Source organism: Schistocerca nitens, chromosome 3 (genome assembly GCF_023898315.1).
Source record: "Schistocerca nitens isolate TAMUIC-IGC-003100 chromosome 3, iqSchNite1.1, whole genome shotgun sequence".
In the NCBI taxonomy this organism is placed as follows: Eukaryota; Metazoa; Arthropoda; class Insecta; order Orthoptera; family Acrididae; genus Schistocerca; species Schistocerca nitens.
In genome coordinates, this window is record NC_064616.1 from 240,462,664 (window position 1) to 240,474,566 (window position 11,903).

Consider the following 11,903-nt stretch of genomic DNA (forward strand, 5'->3'; position numbering starts at 1 on the left):
AATCGCACATCTTCATCGTCCTTCTACCCACGAGAGAATGTAAAAAACAAAAACAAAAAAAACAAAAAAAAGAACTGTACAAAAATTGAATTTTTTTCATTTGTCTTCGCCTTACCGTGCATTCGTAATTAACGTCTTGGCCAACTCTCTGGTCGTTCTGTGTTTCATTTTTTTTTTTTGTGTTATGATAAATCTTAATTTTACGACTTCTTGGGGCCTTTCATCATGTTCCTACACAATTGCCCCCACACTGCACACTGTAAGTTGGTATGGTATGGAGACATACAGTGTTTTTTTTTTTTTTTTTGTATTTACATTTGCCGATAGGGGTCGGTGCCCTTTATTGTCTGCTTCCTTTTTCATTTAATGACTGGACATGTCAGCTTATCCTATGTATGTTAGAATTTTATAAGAAATTAAAAGATTATATACATAATATGACAGTCCATTGCATCTTTGAATTTAGAGCGCTGACAATAATGTTCAATTTGCTTCATAGATCTGATGCTAACAGCTACCGTCCAATCTTACTTTTGACAGCTTTAACAAAAATTCTTGAAAAGTAATGTATTCAAGAGTGGCATCACAGTGTTGTCGTGACTGCCGTCTGCTTCACATCTGCTGTGCAGCAAGCTACGTAAATTTAAGTATTAACTGTGTTTTTCTTACTTGTCACTTCTTTTTCCGTGTGTTTTTGCCTTTAGGAAGCTTTAATTTTCGAGTACTAGTAATAGTGTTCCATAGATTTCGTGTTTGTTTTGAATACATTCCAGTGAGAGGTAGCGCTTATTTTCATTGTTTCCAACAAAAAGTGTCTAGTAATCACAGTTAAGTCAGCTATCAACCGCCTTTGGTGAATTAGCAGTCTAGTAAACAGTTGATTAACTCTCTACAGTAAATTGTTGATTTCTTAGGATGGATAGGATGTGTGACTGCTGTGTACGGACGCAGGAGGAGCTGGCCACTGTTCGCGAACAGCTGAATGTGCTGATGACGGCGGTCAGCCGTCTTCAGGCTGCTGCCTCGGAGTGTAGCGGTAGTCGGGAGTCTGGTGCGTCGTATGGTACACCCCGGGTATTACATGCTTCACCCACGGTCCCTTCTGTCGAGACATCTTCGTGAGTACCGGGTACTGTTGGGCCACCCTCTCCTCGCCCGCTCTGCCTGTGAGTGGACATGTGGCCGCTCCTTCAGCAAGGTCCGAGCAGGCACACGGGGGGAGGGGTTTATTAGTGATTGGGAGCTCCAACGTTAGCCGGGTGATGGAGCCCTTACGGAAATAGCGGTAAGGTCGGGGAAGAAGGCCAGTGTTCACTCTGTCTGCTTGCCGGGGGGTCTCATCCGAGATGTGGAGGAGGCCCTGCCGGCGGCGATAGAGAGCACTGGGTGCACCCGACTGCAAATTTTTGCTCAGGTCGGCACCAATGACTCCTGCCGTCTGGGCTCAGAGGTCATCCTCAATTCATACAGACGGTTGGCGGAGTTGGTGAAGGCGGAAAGCCTCGCTCGTGAGGTGGAATCTGAGCTAACTATTTGTAGTATCTTTCCCAGAAGCGATAGCGGTCCTCTGGTTTGGAGCCGAGTGGAAGGCTTAAACCAGAGGTTCAGACGATTCTCCGGAAATCTGGGGTGCAGATTTCTCGACCTCCGCTATCGGGTAGGGTCCCCCTGAATAGGTCAGGCGTACACAACACGGAGGATGCGGCTACATGGGTAGCGGAGTACGTGTGGAGTGCACATGTTGGTTTTTTAGGTTAGAGAATTCCCTCCCTACGCCCGACAAGACGCCTCCTGAGACGCGACAAGGTAGTAGTAGGCAAAGCGCAACAGGGAATAACAATATTAATGTGCTAATAGTAAACTGCAGGAGCGTATATAGAAAGGACCCAGAACTGCTCTCATTAATAAACGGTCACAACGCCCACATAGTACTAGGGACGGAAAGTTGGCTGAAACCAGATGTAAACAGTAATGCAATTCTAAACTATTGGAATGTATACCGCAGAGGCAGGCTGGACAGTGAAGGGGGAGGCGTGTTTATAGCGATAAAACGTGCAATAGTATCGAAGGAAATTGACGGAGACCCGAAATGTGAAATAATTTGGGTGAAGGTCACGGTTAAATCTGGCTCAAACATGGTAATTGGATATCTGTATAGGCCCCCTGGCTCAGCAGCTGTTGTGCCAGAGCACCTGAAGGAAAATTTGGAAAATACTTCGAATAGATTTCCCGACCATTTTATAGTTCTGAGCGGAGATTTTAATTTACCAGATACAGACTGGGAGACTCAAACGTTTATAACGGACGGCAGCGACAAAGAATCCAGTGAAATTTTTTTAAGTGCGTTATCTGAAAACCACCTTGAGCAGTTAAACAGAGAACTGACTCGTGGCGATAACATTTTAGACTTTCTGGTGACAAACAGTGGTGACTCTGATGACACGCTATGACACGGAATGTTGCAGCGGATCTATTACTTGTTATAGAATGGCAGGAGCAGATGTGACTATGTTACTGTGTTCCTGGTGCACAATACGGCGATTCTGCCGGGTAGCGGTCAGACTTCGTCAAGCTTTAACTAAACGACGAGGATGCTTGCCCTTACATTCCCATGCAGTCACCTGTCTGGTCACTCTCACATCGGAATGCCTCACAAATCTGGATAGTGCACGATTCGGTCAGCCAGCCAAATTGGTACTGGCAATGAGGCGACTTTCAGTTGCCGACGGATTATATAATAACGCTGTCTTTCAAGAGTACGCGTCATTTCTGTGTCCTCCACAGTAACCTCCCAAAATATGACGCTGTTCACGCCACTTTGATACGCTACCAAGCCTCTAACAACACTAAACACGAAGAACACTTATGCACACTTGAAGTAGTTCTATCTGTCACGGAAAACTGCACCTCTAAGCTTTTGCATACCTACCGACAGAGTGTACGTTGACGTAGTTTCAATGAAATCCGACCATACATCCTGGGTCGTTCACTTTGTTTGTATATCCGCGCTTACCTTAACTGTGCATTTTCAGGTATGTGTTCCTCATCAAAATACTATCTACAAGACATTTCTACATCCCCTGGAGCCGTATATAATGTTCTCGTATCTTAGCATGTTTCATGCTTTTTATGCGAGTCGGGAAAAGAGAACCGAGCTCAACATCTACATAAACTGCGGAAAATAATGAGCAGACGCTGTAGAAGACAATACGAACACACTTAAACCCACAGTCGGGTTCCACTACATCTCAACTCATCTTTTGTCCACAACGAAAGCGCTGTTACACTACGCTGTCTGAGTAGGTACAAGATTGTGTTGATCGCAAAACATAGTATCCTGTAGTAAAACGCAGAAAAAGAAGAGGAAAACTAGAAAATTGTGGAAACTACATGTTATTAATTACTATTAGATGGTACACAGGTCTTCGACGGAGTAATTTCGAGCGCAACAGTTTTTCTAATATTATGTGAGGTATATTCAATGATTTAAGTGTAATGACTCTATCCATTATATACTATTCGACAACTCATATAGAAAAAAAGTCATTAATATTTTGCACTTCTTTTCTTATTCAACTGTTTAAATCGCCCAGAACCTTTATTGAGGATTAACTTACTTTTATTCGTTTGCTCTGATAGGTTTTGTGACCTTGGCCATGCCTGACAAAGATTTTCCAAGATTAGGTGTTTGGAAAGTGAACGCTGTTCCCGAATTCCATTCACTTGTGTTGTGTCTTTTCTTTGATACTAAGGCCTTGTCAACTACAAAATGCAAATGCTTAACATATTTCTTTAGGAAACAGGGCTGACGCACTGACATTGAAACGTCCCCTTAGAAAAATTATTGAATTACTGTGCTGGTAAACCCCTTACGTTATTTGATTTTCAAACAGCTGAGCAGAACTGAACGTACTCAGACATTTCGCTCTTTACTTAATCTGATCAACACTAAAATGACACACAATATTTTTAGCGCAACGCTATCTGACTTTCAAAAATCCCTACAAAAGAATGGCCCTGGCTAACAATAACCTATACCTTTCATGAATCACTTACCTCACAAAAATCTTCGTTACTCGAACTACTGCAATACAGCGAGCGCCAATACTGCCAGCTAAATAAAAGATTCTAACTACTGAAGGGACTAACTACTGATAGGATTAGTTAGCTAATGAAAGATTTTGATAAAGAACAATTTCTTTACCTTAATAGTGTTCAAAAGTCATGACATCCAGTCTTACAAATTTACTGTCTCTGATGGACACACGTCCAGATCATATGCTACCAAAACTCCGCCATCTCTCTCCCCACATCCACCACTGCTGGCGGCTCACCTCCAACTGCCCAACGCTACGCACTGTTCACATCCATCTGCCCAACACTACAATAGCATATACTCCAACAATGCAAACCAACCACAGCCTTCACACAGCACAGTCAGTGATTTTCATATAGAGCGCTACGTGGCGTTATCAACATAAAAACCTAAACAGCCTACTTACAGTAAGGTGCAAACAAATTAAAGAAAAAGAACATTCAATTTTCGTACAGTTTTTTTGTTTGTTACTCTTACACTCTCTCGTGGGTAGAAGGACAATGAAACTGTGCGATTTCAGATATAAAGTATTGGGAACTCTATGTATCATATGTGTGCGTGAATAATATTATATTGAACAACAGAATCAAGTATTTTTTAATTTATTGAAGTAAGGAGAAGAACATATAAGGAGGATTATCTTGATTACGACAAGCGCCGGTGTTTTCGGAGTCCGCTGCCTGCAGCTACAATTAAAATGTTAGCGAAGCCCGACGGCCAAAAAATACAAATAAGCACAGAACATTTTAATAACGCAATCGTCTTGTATTCTACAAAAATGTGTCTTCATGCGCATAGTCAAAAATATTTAAGTGTCAGCGTGAGAACTATTCAACGAAACACAATCGATATGGGCTTTCGGAGCCCAAGGCCTACTCATGTACTCTTGATGACTGCACGACACAAAGTTTTACACCTCGCCTGGGCCTGTCAACACCGATATTGAACTGTTGCTGATTGGAAATATGTTACCAGGTCGGACGAGTCTCGTTTCAAATTGTATCGAGCAGATGTACGTGTGCTGGTATGGAGACAACCTCATGAATCAGTGAACCCAGCATGTCAGCAGGGACTGTTCAAGTTGGTGCAGGTTCTGTAATGGTGTGGGGTGTGTGCAGTTAAAGTGATATGGGACCCCTGATATGTCTAGATACGGCTCCGACAGGTGACCCGTACGTAAGCATCCTGTCTGATCACCTGCATCCATTCATGTCCTTTGTGCATTCCGACGGGCTTTGGCTAATGAATGAAACATTGGAGACCGATTCGAATATGAATTTTGACAACATGTTATAAACACCACTTGGAAAGTACAGCTGACAGTAACAACAGTGGTAAAACTGAAGCACTGCTATGGCAGTTATTATCTAACATGAACGTGAAATTTGATGATATGAAACACAATATGAACACCAGATTTCAGTGATATGAAACAATATATAAATACCAAAACTGATAGTTTGACACACAATCTGAACGCCGTCACACAAGATCTAAATATTATGAAACCAGAACAAAAGGAGGTATTAAAGGATTGGCAAGGCACGGTCTCACGGAAATTCGATGACTTAGCCAAAAATTTTCGCACTGAAATCGACGAAAAATTGAATGATATGAAAACACAGGTAAAGCATGAAGTGCTTTCTGAAGTTAACAGTGACATTACGGAGTTAAAACAGAAGGTAGATTCTTTTAACAACCATAATGATCTAGAGAACAACAGATAAAGAAAATCACAGACTCAAACATAAACATTGAAGACACACAAAACCAGTTGTGTTAGTCTGTAAAAAAGGTAACCACTGTCGTTGACTAACTAAATAAATAGAAGTTGACTCAGCTTGTGCTGAGAAGGAGAGAGAGAAGATCAATGAAAATTTGAATGATATCATTAGTCAAGCTGAAGCAGGTACGCTAGATAATGGTAATACCATTGCAGAGAAGTTAGTAACAGATTGTAAGTTGTACACAGATATAGTAGAAAAGGCTATTCAGAAAAAAGAAAATGAAATAGTGAACAAGGTAAACATTAATCTACAAGCGGTGGAAAATAGGATCCGCAATCTTTTAGAAGAAAATATTACCGGATCTCGAAATATGCATATAAATAATACACAGGCTCCAGTGAACAAACCACATCCTGTTGGTATTTATCCATAAATTGTCACGAGTCCCACAGCAGATACCAGTGACAGTTGTAGAGTGCAAAATGTAAAGATACCCACAACTCCAATACCTGAACAATTACCAGCCGGAATTACAGGTAACTACAATAACCAACCAAATACAACCGAAAATGCCATGTGTCTATTAACTATTTTTGCAGACGAAGGATTGCTGAGACATCGACAGTGTCCTACACTCACAACCGAAGGTAGAAGAATGAATCTCGTAGTATTTATCAGTGCTTTTCCTCATGTATTTCCACGCAACTGGACAGAAGCACAGAAAAACAGATTTGTCGTGGGATATACGCTAGGTGATGTGCTTTTATAGGAACTGAAGTGGCCGAACGTTGCAGCACTTATATCCAATTTGAACGAGCTTTCCTCGACAAACACTGGTCTGAGGCAGTGCAAGAAAGACTCAGGCGCGAGGTTTCCAACCCTGCACCTTTCAATGACAAATACGGTAGTCTACGTGGATACTTTGAAAAATACCTGAACAAGACACGCTACTGGACGAACTCAATATCACAGGTGGACGTGTTAAAAATTTTTAAAAGTCGTTTACCGTCTCACATAAGAGCAAAATTAGTCACAACGCCAGAGCACCACGCTGAATATATTCTCTCTGTGCTTGATTATATCGACCTAATCTATGACGAAAGACCTGTACCCAACAGAGCAACAGAAAATCAGGCACAACAACAACATAGTTATCTAAATCAGTCAGTAAAACGTGATTTAAACACACAGTAAGGATGGTACACACAACAGCAAAATTACATACCAAGAGGTAATGAGTACGGTAACAGGAAAGGAAAAAACAAACCATTTAAAAGACATTTCCAAAACAATAAGGGTAATTTCAATGCACGAGCGAATTACGATTCACCATCACAAGGCCCTATGCCGAACATGAATAGAAACAGTCAGCCGCAGCAGAGGTCATCGCGCGGCAACAATGCCATGCCTTACGCTGTACCGCAGCCTACCTTTGGGCAGCAAAATAACTGCACAGTAGCTAACAACACAATCTGGCAAAGTACTCACACAGAGCAACTGACTGAAATTTCCACAGGTAACGAATTAATTCACACTACGGCGTTGGAAAACACCAACCGGTCGTAGTTAAGCAACAGGCCATTGACCTCTCAGGGAGTGGGGGCAAACATGTTTTATAAGGTTTGGAAAACAAAGTGACATCAAGGATGATTCGTATCAGCATGAGTAAGATACAGTAGATGAAGTCAAGGAAGAATAAATACAAACAATCATTAAGGTGAAAGTATTTAACACTGACACACAGTTAACTTTAGATACAGTTTCAACTACTAACCTAATGTCAAATGCATTTTTTTGTGAATTGAAGAAGAGAGGCAACCTCCCAACATTTCCTGTTCAAAATTTCAAGGTGCAAACTGCAACAGCCAGTAAGACTAAATTGGTTAAACATCAGGCACTTCTCCCATTACAAATTGAACATTTTTCAGTGAAGTGCAACTTTATTATAATCGACAAACTTATAGTTAATTGTCTTATTGGCATAGACACGATTAGAACATACAAAACGCAGATTGACAAAGGTAATGGTAAATGCCACTTTTTTTTTGTAAAGGATCAGATCTCTTCTATTGATTTAGTCAGAACACCTAATGAAAGTAACAAAACCAAACTAGAGTCAAATGTAGTGGTACAATATTCATTTCCAGCTGTATATTTCACATACAAATTTGATACTGAACAAGAAGCAAACACTGAGGTTACTTACGAAATGGTAGAGCAGAAACTAAGTGAAACACAGGTACTAAATTTGATGCAACGACAAGACCTTTCTAACTTGCTATTTAAGTATGCCAATGTTTTCAGTAAGAAGCCAGGAGTAATCAAAGATTACGAATATAAATTTGAAGTCGACCCGCATGAAACATTTTGTGTAACGTTATATCCTATTCCATGGGCAAAACGAGAGGCAGTAAGGGAAGAGATCAATCGTATAATTAAATGGGGAATTATACAACCTCCATTTTCACCCTATTGTAGTCCAACATTACCAGTAAGCAAAACAGATGGTTCTGTAAGATAAGTTCACGATGCCAGAGGTATCAACAACATTATAGTACCAGTACACATAAGACTAGACAACTTGGACGAATAGCTTCTGAAGTTTGACAATACAAAATATTTTAGTATACTCGATCTCAATATGTCCTACTGGTAAATAAAGCTCCACGAAGAAAGTCGAAAATATACAGCATTTGCTTGTGGTGGCAGAAGTTACGAATTCCGTGTTCTACCTTTTGGACTGAATATTAGCGCAGAAATGTTTATACTTGCATTGGACTAGGTTTTAGGGACAGAATTGCTTAGCAAAGTCACTGTTTATGTAGACGACATGCTAATAGCCACACCCACGTGGCTAGAACATATCAGACTCATTGAACAGGTGCTTCAAGGATTTGCAGATTACAGAGTAACAGCCAATTTAAAAAAGTCTAGGTTTGGTAAGGAGCAAGTCAAATTTCTCGGAAATGTTGTGTCAGAACAAGTTATATTACCTGATCCGATGAAACTTGATGCCATACGCAATTCTCCAGCTTCAAGGAATAAAAAGCAACTAAAGGCCTTTTTAGGACTAGTTTTGTTTTTTCGTTAAGTTCGTACCACAACAACTGATGAACAGTGATGCATTGCTCAACTTGTTACGAAAAAATAGGATTTGGTTATGGGATGACAAGTGTCACGAGGATTTTAATAACATTAAGCAGGCATTACTCAATGCAAACATTCTTAGCTATCGTCACATGTCCAAGGATTTTTCTCTATGCACAGATGCCTCATCTCAAGGGCGGTGGGCATGCTTCTTCCAGATGCGAGAGGAAGAAGGTAAGGAAGTACCCAAGGTCATCAGTTTTGCTAGTAACGCGTTATCGGAAGTAGAAAGATCTTACTCTGTGTCAGAATTGGAAAGCTTTCCTGTTATATGGGCATTTAAAAAGTTTGAATATTTTTTGCGGGGCAAGAATACCTAAGTTCATTGTGACCATCAATCACTGTCATTCTTTTAACATTTAAACTATTACACCGTCGATTAGCTAGGTGGTGTCTATATTTACAAGAATTCAGTTTTGAGATCATTTATATTAAAGGAAGTCAGAATGTTATCGCGAATGCCTTGTCCAGGTTACCACAAGGTTTAGAGGAATTTGGTAAATTAACAGAGCAGGCTGCGGGTATCAGAACGTTATTAATCCAAGGTACAGCACAACAGTCTGATTGCCATACGTTTTGCAAACACACCTGATGGGTAGAATGCGTAACTCCTTTCATGTAAGTGGTCAATAACCTTCCGCATTCTTCAACAGGTTTAACAACGAATGAATTGACGTTTCAGTCAAAACATACGAATGAGTGGGAGTCGCCTATACCAAAGGTACGCACTACAGAAATGACACTACAAGACAAAATCAAACGAGCCATAGTTACAGGGCCGAGTATAAAAGGAAAATTTATAACAAGAAACTGAAACACAAATTTTGAAGGGCAACGAGTCCTCTTACGTACGCACCCTAAATCGACAAAATCTGGCAAACTGAATAAGAAGTGGCAATTTTTCTATTCAGGCCCATATGTAATTTCTAAAATACCATATCCTGGAGCGTACTGGTTAGTTTATGAGAAAACAGGAACAGACAAGGGTCTCCACCCTCACAAAGATATAAAAGCCTTTACAAAATGACGAAGCGTGGCAACGATTTTTTTTTATCGCAAGATAATTGTACATAGTGTACATAATTCTAAGTGAAATTTTTTAAGATAAAGTAATGTTTATAGGCATAAGTAATTCTTTTGATTTGTACACACACACATTCCGTCGTCAGGCCACGAGCGGCCTACTCGGACCATCCGACCGCCGTGTCATCCTCGGTGGAGGATGCGGATAGGAGGGGCGTTGGGTCAGCACACAGCACTCCCGGTCGTTATGATGGTATTCCTGACCGAAGCCGCTACTATTCAGACGAGTAGCTCCTCAACTGGCATCACGAGGCTGAGTGCACCCCGAGAAATGGCAACAGCGCATAGTGGCCTGGATGGTCACCCATCCAATTGCCGACCACGCCCAACAGTGCTTAACTTCGGTGATCTCATGGGAACTGGTGTATCCACTGTGGCAAGGCCGTTGCCCTTTGATTTGTACACGTAGACACAAAAATTAACAGCAATGAGAAGTAACACATCACTTTATGCGAAGCGAAAGTATAAACGATATTAGCTTATGGCTGAGCGGTCGCGCGCTCAACAATACGCGCTGACGTCAGCAGCAGGAGAGGAGACACTGACCTGTGCGCATGTGCGACAGACTGTCAGAAGGCGCAACCAAAATAGGAATTCAATGTGTACCTAACTTGAATACAAAGTAAACGGAAATACTACGCAAATACTTCAACTATCTAAAGACTAAGGAACCTATATATATATATATATATATATATATATATATATATATATATATATATATATATATATATATATATATATTGTACACAGAGACTTAGTTAAATACTAAGTTCTATACAACATATTTACAACTAAAAGTATGTATTATGAAAAACTACACGAGACGTGTAAACTAAAGGCTAACGACAAAATGCCGTGAGAGATGACAAATAATTTTCTTTGCAGAGTAATTGATGATAATGGGTAACACAATAAACAAATGTCTATGAATTTAAACAAAATATGGAAGTATCTGCGGACGCATGCAATGACCGAATGTATCAGTGGCCATCGAGCTACGTAATGCAATTAGTTTTAAGTTAGTTTCAAGTTTTTTCTTTCAGCTACCAGTGTATCGTCACATAGCAGAAGAAGAGAATTACGTCAAGAGTAGCAGGTACCAAATGAAGAAATGCGCCGCACGTTGAGTAAACAATTTAGTTATAAGGATATTTATACGAAGGTCATAAGGCAAATAAAAATGAAATATGCATCGTCGCAGTGTGTCTCCGTGGCACTTACCAGTTCCTATTCGCTGTAGAGTACACATAAACATTTAAGGATGGGATTTTACAAAAACCAGTTAATTTTTATCGTGTCACTTGAAAGCTTGAATACTGACGTTTCAAGGTATTTGAGAAAGACAAGTCTACGATCGTAAAAACGTCATGTTTCACCCTAAGCTACACATGAATTGAAGTAAACAGCACTAACACATGCAGAAATAATATGATACTACTTGGGTGATTAGTCAGTTCACATTATTTCAATGAAGCAAAAGTTCCTTGGCAACTAGTCCATCATTGTACGAGTAACATCTCCTCATAAATTTTTGAACCAGTAGGTGAGTATTTCCCTTCTTCCGTCCCAGACAAAGGAGACGGTGCCAAGTGTAGTTAGGCCAGTAGTGTGCAACGTTTCAGTTCTATTTCCAATTTTTTCTCCTTCGTCTACCTTTGGAAGGAATGAGCTCCCATAAGTGATAAAAGCCTATCTATAAAATGAAAGATAAATGTGTCATATGCTTGTATTCTGTCATAATAATGTGATATGTAATTAATTTGTAAATGTGATTTGAACGAAGAGAAGTTGAAGCTAACAATCAAACTGTAGTAACAGAAGCCAGTTAATGAAAATTTCATGACGTT

The 11,903-nt window shown here is 40.3% G+C and overlaps 1 pseudogene; it reads right to left on the minus strand.

Moving 5' to 3' along the window:
- Nucleotides 1-10,325: 10,325 nt before the first annotated feature.
- LOC126250505 (5S ribosomal RNA) lies at nt 10,326-10,443 on the minus strand (annotated as a pseudogene).
- Nucleotides 10,444-11,903: the final 1,460 nt, after the last annotated feature.